The sequence below is a fragment of the Polyodon spathula genome, chromosome 16 (assembly GCF_017654505.1).
Source record: "Polyodon spathula isolate WHYD16114869_AA chromosome 16, ASM1765450v1, whole genome shotgun sequence".
Classification (NCBI taxonomy): Eukaryota; Metazoa; Chordata; class Actinopteri; order Acipenseriformes; family Polyodontidae; genus Polyodon; species Polyodon spathula.
Window position 1 is genome coordinate 29,080,978 of NC_054549.1, and position 15,751 is coordinate 29,096,728.

The window sequence follows — 15,751 nt, forward strand, 5'->3', positions numbered from 1 at the left end:
AGAGCGTGTTTGCATGTAATGCTTTGTGTATCTGTAGAGGGTATAAGAGCACTTTAAGGTCAATTATAATATAATTCATATAATTGATGTTTGCTAAATGTAGGCCAATTTGTCAGCTTTTGTCAGTAAAACTGGCCTTTTATTTTGCTTCATTTATTTATGTATTTACACATTTAATGCATAGTTTATTTAACTGAATGTAAAGGCCATATGCACTAACAAACAGGGCTAATTTACATTGAAATTCTATGCTATCTTTAAGGGAATGCCATCTGAATACATGAACATATGTCAGGTTAAATAAGAGTGATTACAAAAATAACTTAAATGACGTGAACTGTAAAATATTGGCATCTATACAGCATTCCTTTTTGTTTTATACAGCGTCCTTACAGCTAATGAAGACTTCAGATGAACAGAAAGCTATACAAGTTTATTTTGACTGCAAAACTGTGTAAAACTGAGTGTGATTGTGAGACACTTCAGCTTAAACTACATTGGAGATGTTGTGGAAAACACATTAGTAACATATAGTAAAGAGGGTTGATTTATACACACTTTGATTTTGTCTTGATTCTCTCTCTCTCTTTTTTTTTTACTTTTAGAATCTGTGGCAAGGAAAGCCTTTGCAAAGTCAAGCCCTGCACTGGCGTTGGCAGGCACTGCTGCCCATATCTATCTCAAGGTATGCTAGAGGATACCACAGGCTTTTACATTGGTGAGCAATAAACATCACGGTGTCCTTGTTAATGAACAGCACCACCACACAACATCTACTTTTCACCTAGGAAGCTTACTTCAAAAAACCTGCATTTAAGGTAGGTAACTATTATTGAGCAGAACGCAGGGGGACCTTCTATGATTTTTTTTTTTCTTTTTAGTGGAGCACCTATCTAAGGAAATAAAGAATAGCAGATTGCACTTTTGTTGTTTACACAAAGGAGTCTACTTTGACATGATCGAAATACATGCATCCCGGTGTATGTATTTTACTAGTTTCTTTTAAAATGGCCTCTCCACCAGTACCAGGTTAGAAATCAATCTGCATCCAGGGTTTGCTTATTGTTTGTATTAATTTACACCTTTCAGATGACATCCTCTGCAACTGTCACCTTCCCACAAGTGTTCTTTTTAAGCTTTTTTAAGATGTGTGATGCAATGGTTGTTGATTTCCAGTTCCAAAGGCAGTCTGGGATATAGATGGTGGGAAAAGCAAATCTTTGCTTCTAACCATTGTACAGCTATTAAGTCCATGAAAAGCTATTCCTGCATTCTCTTTTGATGCCTTAAAATGTTAATGCCTTGAAAACCAATTTAATACAATTGTGGTGATCAATCTGAAATAAACAAACCTGGTTCAACACAGATGTAAAATTTTTGCAACATTTTGAAAGGCCGTGATTTTCCCGATTGTCTGATACAGAATGTCAGGCAAGGACTGGGGCCACAGCTCTGTTATGATAATGAATTCTATTAATGTACTAGTTTATTAGAACAATATGGCCATGCCAGGCTGTTGTCTTTCAGTCCTACCAGAAACATCCTAAATTGTGATGGCAAAGGTCAGGGGTCTACGTAGGTCAGGTGTTGGGGACCATTGATCCCCTGGGAGAGCCAGCTGCAAGATGGTGGGGGTGAAGGAGAATGAAATCTCAAGACAAATATAAAGTAGAAATCTGTATATTATGTAATGTTAATCCCATCAGTCACATCATGTTGGCTCTTGGGCTCCAGTGGGTTATGAAGGCAAAATCAACAGGTCCACCTCACATGCTACAGTGGCCCCTACTTTAATATAGTTGTTTTACTGCCTTGAGCTATAATAGCTTGCATATTACATTCATACCACCTTGCTGTTTCTGCAATTAAATCTCCATCCAGACCCTTAAGAAGTTCATGATCATATTAAGAACGTAAGAACATAAGAAAGTTTACAAACAAGAGGAGGCCATTTGGCCCATCTTGCTCGTTTGGTTGTTAGTAGCTTATTGATCCCAGAATCTCATCAGGCAGCTTCTTGAAGGATCCCAGGGTGTCAGCTTCAACAACATTACTGGGGAGTTGGTTCCAGACCCTCACGATTCTCTGTGTAAAAAAGTGCCTCCTATTTTCTGTTCTGAATGCCCTTTTGTCTAAACTCCATTTGTGACCCCTGGTCCTTGTTTCTTTTTCAGGTTGAAAAAGTCCCTAGGGTCGACATTGTCAATGCCTTTTAGAATTTTAAATGCTTGAATTAGGTTGCCGCATAGTCTTCTAAATAGATTCAGTTATTTCAGTTATTTTAGCCTGTCTTCATATGACATGCCTTTTAAATCTGGAATAATTCTGGTTGCTCTTCTTTGCACTCTTTCAAGAGCAGCAATATAATTTTTGTAACGAGGTGACCAGGACTGAACACAATATTCTAGATGAGGTCTTACTAATGCATTGTACAGTTTACTTCCCTTGATTTAAATGTAACACTTTTCACAATATATCTGAGCATCTTGTTGGCCTTTTTTATAGCTTCCCAACATTGTCTAGATGAAGACATTTCAGCAAAACACCTAGGTCAAGAAAAACTCCTAGGTCTTTTTCATAGATTCCTTCTTCAAGTTCAGTATCTCCCATATGATATTTATAATGCACATTTTTATTTCCTGGATGCAGTACCTTACACTTTTCTCTATTAAATGTCATTTGCCATGTGTCTGCCCAGTTCTGAATCTTGTCTAGATCATTTTGAATGACCTTTGCTGCTGCAACAATATTTGCCAATCCTCCTATTTTTGTGACGTCTGCAAATTTAACAAGTTTGCTTACTATACCAGAATCTAAATCATTAATGTAGATTAGGAATAGCAGGGATACTGATCCCTGTGGTACTCCACTGGTTACCTCCCTCCATTCTGAGGTTTCTCCTCTAATCAGTACTTTCTGTTTTCTAAGTTGTTAACCACTCCCTAATCCATGTACATGTGTTTCCTTGATTCCCAACTGCATTCAGTTTGAGAATTAATCTTTTATGCGGGGTGTTGCTTCCTCAAAAAAATCACTTCAAATGAGACCATGTTGTGGTCTGAGCTTGCCAGTGGTTCTCTGACCTCTGTTTTAGTTATTCTGTCTTCGTTATTTGAAAAGACTAAATCAAGGCATGCCTCCCCTCTAGTCGGTGCCTTGACAAATTGTGTTAGGAAGCAGTCATTTGTCATTTCCACCATTTCAATTTCATCCGTCGTGATCCGCACCGGGTTTTCCCCCATTTTATATGGAGGAAGTTGAAATCCCTCATTAGTATGGCTTCTCTTTTGCTACACACATTTCTAATGTCATTGTATAACAGATTATTTTGCTTGCGGTTTTTTACCTGTTAAACCGGAAGTGGAATTGCCCTCCATGGCTGTGATTGGCCACCCTTGATTTAGAACAGAGGTCTCCAACCATGGTCCTGGAGAGCTACTGTGGCTGCTGATTTTCATTTCAACCAATCTCTGTTACTTAATTATTGGCTTAATTAGTCAAGATTAACAGGTGTTCCAGATCTTTAGCCAATGATGATATAAAGCCACCTATAAAACCTGCTGGACTGGGGCTCTCCAGGACCAGGGCTCTCCAGGACCAGGATTGGAGACCCCTGCTTTAGAGGAACAGAGTGGCCTGAAAGCTTCAAGCAGGGAGGATGTGTGTTACAACCTTTGGCAAGCCAGTGGATTCTAAGGAAGCACAGGGCATAGAAGTGAAGTAAATATTTAATTGTATTTTGATTAAAAAATATGTAGTTAGCTCAAACCAGTTCAGATTAGCATATGCGAAACTCTTTATTAATACTTTAAAGATCACACTGTTTGATCTCAGATGATTACATTTACTGTGGGGTAACACATGTTAATGCAGTGGATTCCACATTGTAATAATACTAGGTTCTATAATCTATAACTATTTCATATCTTATTATGTCCAGCTATTTTTTTTTTCAGAAAGGGGGGACCACCATTATGGTGGCATTCCAGCTAATATACAGGTATTATTACTGCATACTTGTAAGACAAAGAATGGATTTTTGTACCCTAAGCCAAGCAGGTGGCAGCCCAAGCGAGCTGAGCTTTCCTGGCTTTTAATTCCAATTGCCCAAACCTTTTAACAAGGACATGTCTATTTTACACGAGGAGCTCTGGACCCTGCAGGCAGAAATAGATCAACATGGAAGAACACTCCACTCCACAGACCAGTAATAACCCTCACAGCTGGACAGCTGCTAGAGCATTCTGCTGGCACCTAATAACACTACCCCAACCCCTCCTCTGGATGGAATTCAAAACATGGTTTATTCATGTGAAAATGTGGCTGCTTTCAGAGGGAAGGGCATTGTGTATTACTATAATCTGGGATCTTAAGTATCCACAGGAGGCTTGACGGAAGAAGTATTGTAATAGTCAGACTTGTAATGTTGCACAATGAGCGGCAAAGAAAAAGAAATTGCCTATAAAACGCCTGCTGTGCAATGCACTGATTTCAGACACACTTTTTTTTTTTTTTTTTTTTTTTTTACATAGTAGAATGCATGGATAATTACTGTAGTACATGCAATGCTGTTTGAAATAACTCACTTCTACAAACGCTTGTCACAGAAGTGTAGTGATTCTTTTGGTATTACTGTATATTATAACAGTGAGTGCTTTATAGTTATGGATGGCCTAATAAAATAAAGCACAAAAGGATTGGAAACCAAAAACAAAATTACAATTATTTCTATGCTGAAATCCTCTATATAACTTGCAAGTACTGTATCCTCAATTAAGCTGAAGATGGAATTCAAGTGATGCAATCTGGCGTGTAACCAGCATTATTCGAGGATGCAAATACTGCACTGATATCTTGTTTCCCCAGAAAGAAATCTTGTCTGCAGTTGTTAAAGAAAATACTAATCTCTGATTCCAAGAGGCATGATTTGTTGTACATGTAATTTGTTTCAGATGTATGCACACACAAAAATATATTTTTAACTTACAGGTGGATAATTGGTGTTTCTCTAGATATATGTAAAAACTGAATGTGAAATATGGACGGAGTACCGCAGTTGTACGATGTGAACCAGCACATTAGTTTCTATTGAATTAAATTAAGTAACATACTGTATATTAATGTTCTACATTTTTTCGTGCAGAACCCTTTGTCCAACATGAACTCATCAACAGACACAATAGTGCCACTATGAGTGTGAGTTTCAACTCCTGCGTGCTGACACAGACATTGTATCATCCAACATTTAACAAAACGTGTTCATTATCCTGGAGTGTGCGCATGATCCTCGAGGCCACCATCGGGAGTTGGTAAGATCCTGTAACATTCCCCCAGCTTCCCAGTGCACAATGACAGACAGCTGTCTGAATATCAATGTCCAGGGGTAGCTTTTCAACCCTGGGGTGGGACTATCAATCATGGGCGTTCTAATTACTCTTCAGGTGTCTCATTGAATAATAAAGGAAAGAATGAAAAGTAGCACTTAAAAAAATTACAACCACCTGCTATCATTTTGTAGGACAAGGCCCTACCAAAGGCTGGCAGGACAGCACAGATTCCACTTGGCAAGCCTGCAAGGCATTAAAACTGTTGTGGGGTGTAAAGTTCTTCAATGGTTATCGCCTCAAATTTCTTCTGCGATGCGGGATAGAAAACTGCAACAAAGCCTCCAGAACAGTACTTGTAGTGGATCGTTTACTCCGAATAGCTCGTTCCATCAGATTCCACAGATGCTCAATTGGATTGAGATCTGGTGAATGGGCAGGTCATTGCAGTAAGCTGAATTCACTGTCATGTTCGTGGAACCATTCATGGACAATTCTAGCCTTGTGGCATGGGGCATTATCCATTAGCAAATGGATACACTACTGCCATGAAGGGATGCACCTGATTGGCAGTGATGTTCAAATATCCTGTGGCATTCAAACGTTGCTCCACTTTTATCAAGGGGCTCAATGTGTGCCATGAAAACACACCCCACACCATCACACCACCATCACCAGCCTGTAATGTTGACACGTGGCATGATGGATGCATGTACTCATGTGGTTTTCTCCATACCCTAGTCCTCCCATCAGCGTGAAACAGCAGGGACCTGGACTCATCAGACCAGACAATGTTTTTTTCCAATCCTCCAGTGTCCAGTGTTTTCGTTCCTTAGCCCACTGCAACTGCAGTTTCTTGTGTTTTGCTGAAAGAAGTGCAACTCTGTTAGGTCGTCGGCTGCCATACCCCATTCCTGTCAAGGTACGACGAGTTGTGCATTCTTTTATGGGTCTTTCGGCACCAATGTTGTACTGGACTAGCTGCACCCCGTCTGTTGCTCTGCACAATTCGTGTCAGCCTCCTTTGGCCTCTTTCATCAATGAGCCGTTTTAGACCACTGGCCTGCCGTTGACTGGATGTTCTTTGGGTGGTGGACCATCTTTGATAGACACTGTAAACTGTTGAGCATGAAAAACCCAGCAGTGTTGCAGTTCTTGACAGACTCAAACCGGCACACCTGGCACCTACTACCATACCCCGTTCAAAGGCACTTAAATCTTTTGTCTTGCCCATTTATCCTCTGAATGGCACACATACACAATCCATGTCTCAACTGTGTTAAGGCTTAAAAATCCTTCTTTAACCTGTCTTCCCTTCATCTACAGTGATTGAAGTGGATTTAACAGGTTACATCAATAAGGGACCATAGCTTTCACCTGGATTCACCTTTTTCCATCTATTTCATGGAAAGAGCAGGTGTTCCTAATGTTTTGTACACTCAGTATGTGTGTGTGTGTGTGTGTGTGTGTGTGTGTGTGTGTGTGTGTGTGTGTGTGTGTGTGTGTGTGTGGAAAATGCATAATACATGATAGTAGCATAATACATGAAATAGTACATTAAATACAGTGGAAAGTGCATAATACATGATAGTAACATAATTTGTGAAATAGTAGCAGCAACACAGTAGCTAATAGTAGATATCAGGCTAAAGAGCATGGAAAGCAAAAGAGAACAGGTGGGTCTTGAGAGTTGATTTAAAGCAAGCGACGGTGGGAGCATCACACACCAAAGCTGGAAGAGAGTTCCAAAGAGCCGGAGCCATGAAGCTAAACGAGCATTCGCCAAGTGTGGTGCACTTTTGCTTGGGGATAACAAGCAGCCAGACTCGGAGGACCTCAGCTTGCGGGCAGAGACATAGCGAGTCAGCAGGTTGAGGAGGTACTCGGGACCTGTAAGATGAGGGGCATTGTAGGTGAGCAGGAGAGTTTTGAAAATAATCCTGAACTTTACACTTTACAGTTAGAAAATAAAATATTGTTAAAGGATTTGGGACTAAAACCTATTGCTGGTGCAAAGACAGGCACATTTTTAACCACATCAGTACAAAAAAAAAAACCCCCCAAAAAAAAACAGAAGTGCTAGTGTATACAATAAGGTTTCAAAATTGTAACACTGAGGTATAGTGTGAGCAGCTATGAATTCCAGGTGTAGTCATGATACCCTCTAGTGTGCATTTCTATGTATTTCACAGTGGACTGTGGATAATTTTCTCTGCCAATGGGGGCAGGAAGTCTCAATTACTACCAGTGAATTCAGTTACAGAGTGAAGCGGCTGCCAGACCTTAATTACATTTGGTGTGCTAGGCGAAACACAACTGGCCACCCAGTATGTCATCACAGCCCTGTCTTGGTGGCCTGACCCACATGCGCAGCAACCCTTGAGGACTGCAAGATTCTTCAATTTTGACATATATTTTGGTATTGTATATAGTATGCCTTTGTTTTTTGTTATTTCATAATCATATTAGGAAAGAATTGTGCCAAAATGATCTCTTTGCTAGCAGTAGCTCACCTTTTCTTTACATTGTAGATGTTTAGTTGTATCCTATTTAAGGTGTGCACACCTTCCTTGGGTTACCTCGTTAAGCATTCCTGGGCTGATATTTAGGGGCCACTGGTTGATGACTTACTCATTCAGATCAGGTTGATTTGCAATTGTAGAGCAATTGCAGTAATCACATGCTAGAAAACATGATGTATGAAGAGGACACGTGAGTGTATACATGGCCTGAGTGTGAATTAAACAAGTTTGTAAACGATCTATCTATTATATATATATATATATATATATATATATATATATATATATATATATATATATATATATATATATATATATATATATATAGCTGTGACCTATGTCTAACTCTAAGATGAAACCTTTGTATACCAGAAAGAAAGCATTGTTCTTCTATCCTTTGAAATCAGCTACTTTGATTGCAGTTGTCTTTGTCAAGAGTGAATGGAAGTAGGGTATTAAAATAACAAAGAAGGAGACAGGCGATTGGAGGCAGAGCACAGTAATCCCCTCTTGAGAGTTGGGTTATGTGCTCGGCAGCTTGATACAAAAGATTCTGAAGCTTGAAGCAATCTTTCAAGGGTCTTTTTCAATTCAAGTGCTTTCTGTTCAAATTTCCATTCATTCCGTTTAGGACTAAAGGTGTTCTTTCTCTCTAAAGTGAACAGAAATACACTGCAGTATTAACAGTTTGATTAATTACATTTGGGATTCATTAAGGCTTTTAAATAATTTCCAGCTTCAGTACAAGTAATACTGTGCAGTATTACTGCAGGTTTTGAGAAGAATGCTCTGACCCACACATACTCTTAGGGTGCCCTCTGGTGTTAATCAAGCAACATGACATATTTCGGCCTGTTAATTTAAGATTATAAATTCAAAACTTTAACCTCCGAAGTGTGATGATTTTGACATTTTATCTGCATTGCGAACAGCTCTCCATGCAAAAACCTGGTCAATCTATTTCCTCTGGTACTTACTGTGTTTATATGTCAACAAAGATACGGAATGGGCATTTTATATAAGCCTGTGGCACAACAGAGGAAGCCTTGAACGTAAATAGAAGGGGGCAGGGCAAAGCACCGTGTGTAAATAAATATATTGTTTACTGGTGATGGGAAAATGTATTGGTCATTTTAAACAGGTGATTAAATGTATTGTATGATTTGAATGGATGTTGTGTTATTTAAAAATACGAAGTTTTCTTTGTTATTGTTTGGTTTGGATATGGTCTGGCAGATGCAATGGTAGCAGTGCATAGCGGCCAGATATCTCGTGAGAATGTGACTGGTGGGATTGTTTTATTAGTTGAAAAGAAAACGTTAATAATAATAATAATAATAATAATAATAATAATAATAATAATAATAATAATAATAATAATAATAATAAAAAAACAGTTTTGGATAAAATAAAAAAATTGCCACCAGAGGGAGCACTGGGTCTCGAAAAGCAAATGTATGTTATAGGATAGATAAAATGATTTGTGAGGTTTTCATTACATGCAATTTAATTTCAATTAACTAAAAATCCTGAAACGGATTTTTCAAAGTAATAATAATAAACAATAACAATAACAACAACAGCAATGCAAGGCCGTGTTAGAACTCTTTCCACTTTCACTAAACCTACCTCACTGTAGAGTTTTGAATGATCTATGTAAGGTTGCCTCAGATAGATTGCTTTCGCTGTCACAATCCATTAGAAAAGCATTGGTGTCAGAAACAGAAGGTCTGCCTAGTACCATCTCGCTACTACCAGGGGATGGGAAAATAATAACAGCTTCATTAAAACTGCAGGATAGGAACTGTTCTCATAGTAGCACAGCGGAGTGCGACTCCTGGTCAAGCATATATATATTTTGAAATATTGATTATGGTGACTGCAGGGACTTGCATGATATGCAAAGTACTGTACTGGTATAGTCAGTTACCAAAGCTTTAAATATGGGGCTGTTTAGTGAGAAGGTGGTCCGAGGGAGAGGAAATGGGAAATAAATGACTCTTTTCTTTCTGTATTCCTGTTAAAATGTATAACATCTAGTGATACCACTAAAAGCGTGGTACGCTTTGTGTAAACTTAAATGCTGTAACAAATGCAGTGTTTTCATGGTGGGTAGTTAATGTGTTCTGCTAGCTTGCTGTCTCTTGAGGGTGGAGATACACGAAGAGAGCAGCCAGTATCACTCGGCTGGACAAGTCTATTAAAACAAACACCTGCCTTGCAACTCTGTAGAGAGAGACCCATCAGCAACCAGCTTCCTAGGACATTCCTTGCAAATACATTATTGAAAATGCTGGTTCGTTATCGGGCTTGAGTAAAATTCACCATCCCTTCTAATTGATGATGTAATTATAAATTTAAACTACAATGACAATATTACTATTAACACCTATATATTAAATACATTACTGTTTATTTATTTATTTATTTATTTGCCATAACTAGAAACAAACAAAAAAAAAAAAAACTAAGTACAGTGCATTATTTTGTTAATGTATCTGACTTACACATGAAAAAACAAACAGTTGAAAACAGTAAATTAGCGAAGGGCCATTATACAGTATATTATAGCACTTGTACAATTTAAAGTCAAAATGGCATAACTGTGAATTTACCAGCTTCATGAATTATCGAACCATGAAATATCGAGGGAGCAGTGTAGTGTAATTCAAGGTTTCTTAAACATTCTTAGATTGGTCTTGCACAGTTTTTTAACATATTTAGAGATCAATTAATTTCAGTTAATTCTTATTACACGGACGCTTATACTAAATATTTAATAAAATTAATATTTTTTATTAATGTTCAAAATTTTTAAATAATTAATATATATATATATATATATATATATATATATATATATATATATATAATTTTTTTTTTTTTTTTCTTACATCTTATTAGAATAACACGTCCTTTACCAGGTCTTTCATTTCCTCATTCCAAAATGTCAAGTAATTCTGAATTGCATTTTAGTACAGGGCATAGTGAGTGAGCGTCACAGTCTGGGGAAAAAAGATGATTAAAGTTTAATATTGTGAGCTTGTCTTGGAATGATGTGCTTTTGTCCACAGTTTTTGTTTTTATCAATTATAATCGCAGAGTGTGGAACCCGATTAGAGAAAAGATGATCAGCTTGTATTTGATAAGTAGAAAACTCCTCTAAGTCAATTCTGATGGAGCGTCACAGCACATTGCTATCTGTGCCAAGACAAGGATTACTATGATGAATTACTAAAGTGCTTTATTCTGACGAATGGTAAGAGATGAAGGCCAGGTTTATACATTACAGGAGCATCGGCATTATCTAAACATAATGAGACCAGAGCACATCAAGGTGTTGCAATTATTCAAATACTAAAGTACCTGCTCAATACAATTAAAACATATGCAGGTTGTGGGGTTAATGAAACTGTGAAGGCCCTGAATTGTAAGCTAGTCTAATTATACAAAAAAAAAAAAAAAAAACAGCATAATATAACACGTAGATGACACTGAATTGATAAGGGACAGGATTATTAGGCTTTGATTTATTTATTTAGCTTTCCAGCATCCTTCCTAATAATAATACAAAAAAACTTTATTTCCCAGTATAAAAATAGCTTGCAGTGTGTTAACTCTTACGGTCATCATGATTGGAATTTACATAGAAAGTCCTATGTTTCCAATATAATTAGAACTTTCCTGTTTAAATTGCTTGTTCTCAGTCTTTGCTTTTTTTGTTTTCCACTAACTCCCCTCCTGCTCCTCTATACCTTCTACCTCACTATGACTCTGCTGCTCTACCTCTACAACGGTCTCCCTCTGGAGGGGAAGTGAAGCTCACTTCCCAACCTCGTCCTCTGCCAGGAAGGTTCTCTGTGAGTCAGAGGGGACCCCCGGCCAAATCTATCCTAACTCTCCTTTGTTTTCCAATTCTCACCTCTAGGAGGAAGTATTGGTTGCTTTGGAGGCCGATCGGTTTGATCTCACCTCGGTCAAGGCGGATCTCTGTGAGCCAAGGAAAATCCCCGTACTCATCCTTAAGTCACAAAAGCACTTCTCTCCTGTTCTTCCTTCACGCAGCCCTTGCTTCTGTCTCCTGTATTTCCTATTGCAATTGCTATAAGATGGATTTTTTTAAGAATTTACAGTCTTTAGCAACTCCTGTTTCTAGAAATCATCATTTTTGTCATTTTTTGACTTGTTTGCCAACAAAACTTTCTGTTTTTCATCCTTTTTAGCTTTTATTTAATGTTAAGTTTTGTCATTGACTGGTGAGACTGCACTGAGAATACTGTGTTTAATTCCAGTCACCACATTGCCGCATTATTGTGGCAATGAAGAGCAACCAGACTAATCCTAGGAGTAAGCTATGAAGAGGCTGAGGAAACTTGATTTAGCCTGGAACAAATAACATTAACCAGGACTAGAGAACAAAGTTGGAAAAGTGGAGATAGAATTAGGACAGAGGGTGAGGCCTTACACCGGGAGTGGTCAGTGTATGAAATGAGTTATCAAAGAGATTTTGCTAATGCTGAATCTTTGGTATCCTTTAAGAGCTGACTTGACATACTAATTTGCCCTAACAGTCTCTGATACGAACACTGTTGTGACTGGCATACTGCCAAAGCAATTAAAAATCAGCAGGGGCTCCCTTTGTAGCTTTTAATATGTTATTTGCTTTGTTTCAGAGTGACTTAAATACATATTGGAAATTTTATTTTTTCAATGTTAATGCGCCACACTGTCTATTTCAGTATGTCAGTAACTCAGCCTTACTGCCTATGGGTGACCGAAAAAGACTTCAATTCTGTTAAAAAGAATCCAAATATTGAGCAATTGACACACAGAGACGGACACTGTGAAAAAGAGTATTGGAAAAATTTTGCTGTAGCACTGAACAAGAACAGCAATGTAGCTATATTACCCGATGAGCCAACAGGTTGCACATTGTCTGTCCTACCAAAACAAAATACTGGTAGTTTTGTCCATTTTCTGTATTTTAATTTAGTACATTCAAATCCCTAGAACTCTTCTACCTGTGGAATGCTAAGGAGCTCTAAAATAGTTTAAAATAATCCTGTCATTGTAGTGGCTTTAATGTAAAAACATTTCTAAACATCCCCAGTGTTTGCTTGTGTTTCCATAGAAAAGTGGTGCATATTATTAGAATGCTAAAAAAGACAAATGCCATTTAAAAAAAAAAAAAAAAAAAAAAAAACAGCTAATCGACTTGTGCTGCTTAATAAATCTTCCCATAAAGTCAATTCTGCTTGCTGTTTGCAGCATATTTTCTTCTGTGTAAAAACAGATTAGGTGCAAAGGATTATTTACTAGTCATTCATCCCAGTGGTACAGTCATGCATTACTTTGTTTGGTCTTTTCTGTGGGTGTATAGGCTGTGTATAAATCCGGTATCACTGGCAGTATTTTTTAAAGCAATACCTATTGCAGGAATGTAAATACCACTGAAGCAAAGCTACATATTGATGGTTTACATAAATTCAAATGAAGGCCAATTTCAGTATATTTTTGTGTGAGTAATAATAATGCGTGACTCATTTTATTCAGTAAGTGTTTATCAAAAGCATGTGAATTTATGTAGCAAACAAACTTCTTGGTTAATACCTGATGGCCACCTTTCATAGACTTCAAGTTACAGCGAAAAAAGTTTAGACTTAAATATTCGTATACAGCGGCCTGTGGTTATGTATATACTAACGCATGTACAGTGTCTGCAAACATTAAGGTTCTGTCTACCAGATTGGATTTGGCAGCTGGTATAACCTAGGTCCCTTGACTACTCTGGAAGGCTGATTTAATGCCTTAGTTAAGCATCATTGAGGATCAAGTCCACCCAACAACTCTGCAATGGCTACTTTTCAAGATGATCATGCACCCATCCACTGCACCAGACTTATGAGCGGAAGATTACTTTTGCCATCTTCCATGGTGAACACAATCCACAGATCTCAAATTAATTGGCCATGTTTGGGATGAAGTTCAAAAGCACATTCATTATAGTCAATATGTATGTTACTAACATATGTTATCTACAGATGCATTATTTTGCATGGGGTTCTTCAGCTGAGATCAAGTCCGACACTCTTTTTATTGAAGCACTAGTGCAAACCCTCCTGTCTTTATCATTGATGACATTTGATAAGAGTAATAGATGTTGCAAAGCTGGAAAAAGAAAAGCAAAAATAGCTTGTGCTATTTCTTTCCTGATAAACTTTTAATTCTCAGCCCTCCAGGTGCCAGTAAAGGTACTTTTTGATTAATGTGCTTGTTAATTTGTTAATGAGGCATATTAAACAGGAGGGCCTGAACATCTGAGTTTTATTATCTCCGTTTATCATGTGCTAGGTTATGGAAAAAAAAAAAAAAAAAAAAAAATTCCTTGGTAATAAACAATACAGTGGAGCTAAGTATATTTTCACATTTAACAAAAAAAGATGGTCTATCTTAAGTGAAAGAATTTCTGAGGACAGCATGAAATTTAGTAGGCCAACATTTCATAATGCCCATGGTTTCATTCTCCCTGGTACCGATATGCTGCTGTTGGGTTCAGTAATCAAAAGGTAAACACCCTGTGTTTCCGTTGCCATACAGATCTACTTGTTTTAGCTGGACATCTTAGTAATGTCCCAGGCTTCAATATGATATAAATGGGGTGTTAATGCTAGCTTCCTGAAAATCTGACTGTTGCCTGGAATTTAGGGGCTCATTATGGTCTTTTGGCTCCAGACTTTCATCAGTCACCAAGTCTTTCAAAAGTGCGCATTCATTGGTCATTTCTTAACCAACCGGCTGCTTTCCCTTGACTGACATACTTTGTATCCAATTACATGAAGGCATTGCTGAGGTGAATTGACCTCTGTTCTCTGAGGAAGACCTACGGGTCGAAACGCGTAAGCCATTGTTGTGTTAACTGTGGTTTTAAATATGTTCAAATAGAGTCTACTGCTTTTATTGAGAATTCCTTGGGACTTTGGACTTAATTGAAATGGGAGTTGTTGTCTAAATTTCTCCTTCGATGGGATTTCTCACTGGAGGAGACTAACCCCACTCCTGGTACAAGACTTGTTTTTCTACATACAGTTTAGAAATATTGGCTGTTGTCCTCTTTCTAAACATGTCCTTCCACATGCCACTAACCTAATTTGTGATGATATGCTCGCATAAATTGTAGATATTTTTGTCCCCAAGGTGCAAAGGGGATACTTTAATGATTTTATTTTCTATAGAAAAAGCTTGATAGGTATTTTGTGTTTTGTTTCTTCTTTCATCTAGCTTTCCTGGGTATTTTACTGCGTTGTGATTGTATGGAAGTGTATTGCTGTTATTATTGTATTGACCCTGTGTTCTTTGTGAATTCTTCCAGTCCTGGTTGCGTGACTCAATAGCCTGTGATACAGGTTGTTGAATTGATCTTTCTTCATTGCCTTCACCTGGAGCTCTGCCATCACACACCAATCCCTCTGTCTGCATCCCTGATACTGCAGCAAGTGGACTCTATGCAGGATGCTAACAGCATCACAGTGATAAGGCATTGATAGAATACCTCTACATGTTGGTAGGCTTCTTATCTTTTCTCACACAGAGCATGGTAATCCATTCATCACCTGGTTTAGTATGTTATTATTATTATTATTTTTTTGATCATGGAATCGAACATTGCCCTGCAGGCGTTCCTTGTATAAGCTCATGACTGTACATTTGCACATACTTTACTCATGCTTATGCAGTCCCCATATTTCTCCATTTTGTGCTGGCCTGTGCTTTACCATGCTTACGTTTTGCTTGACTAAACTCTGTTATGCTTTTCTGTGGAATACAGTGTTTGTAAAAAGAAACGTGTAAAGATGTATCTCTTGTTTGCTTTTTAAAAACATTTCCCCACCTGTAATTGTATGGTTA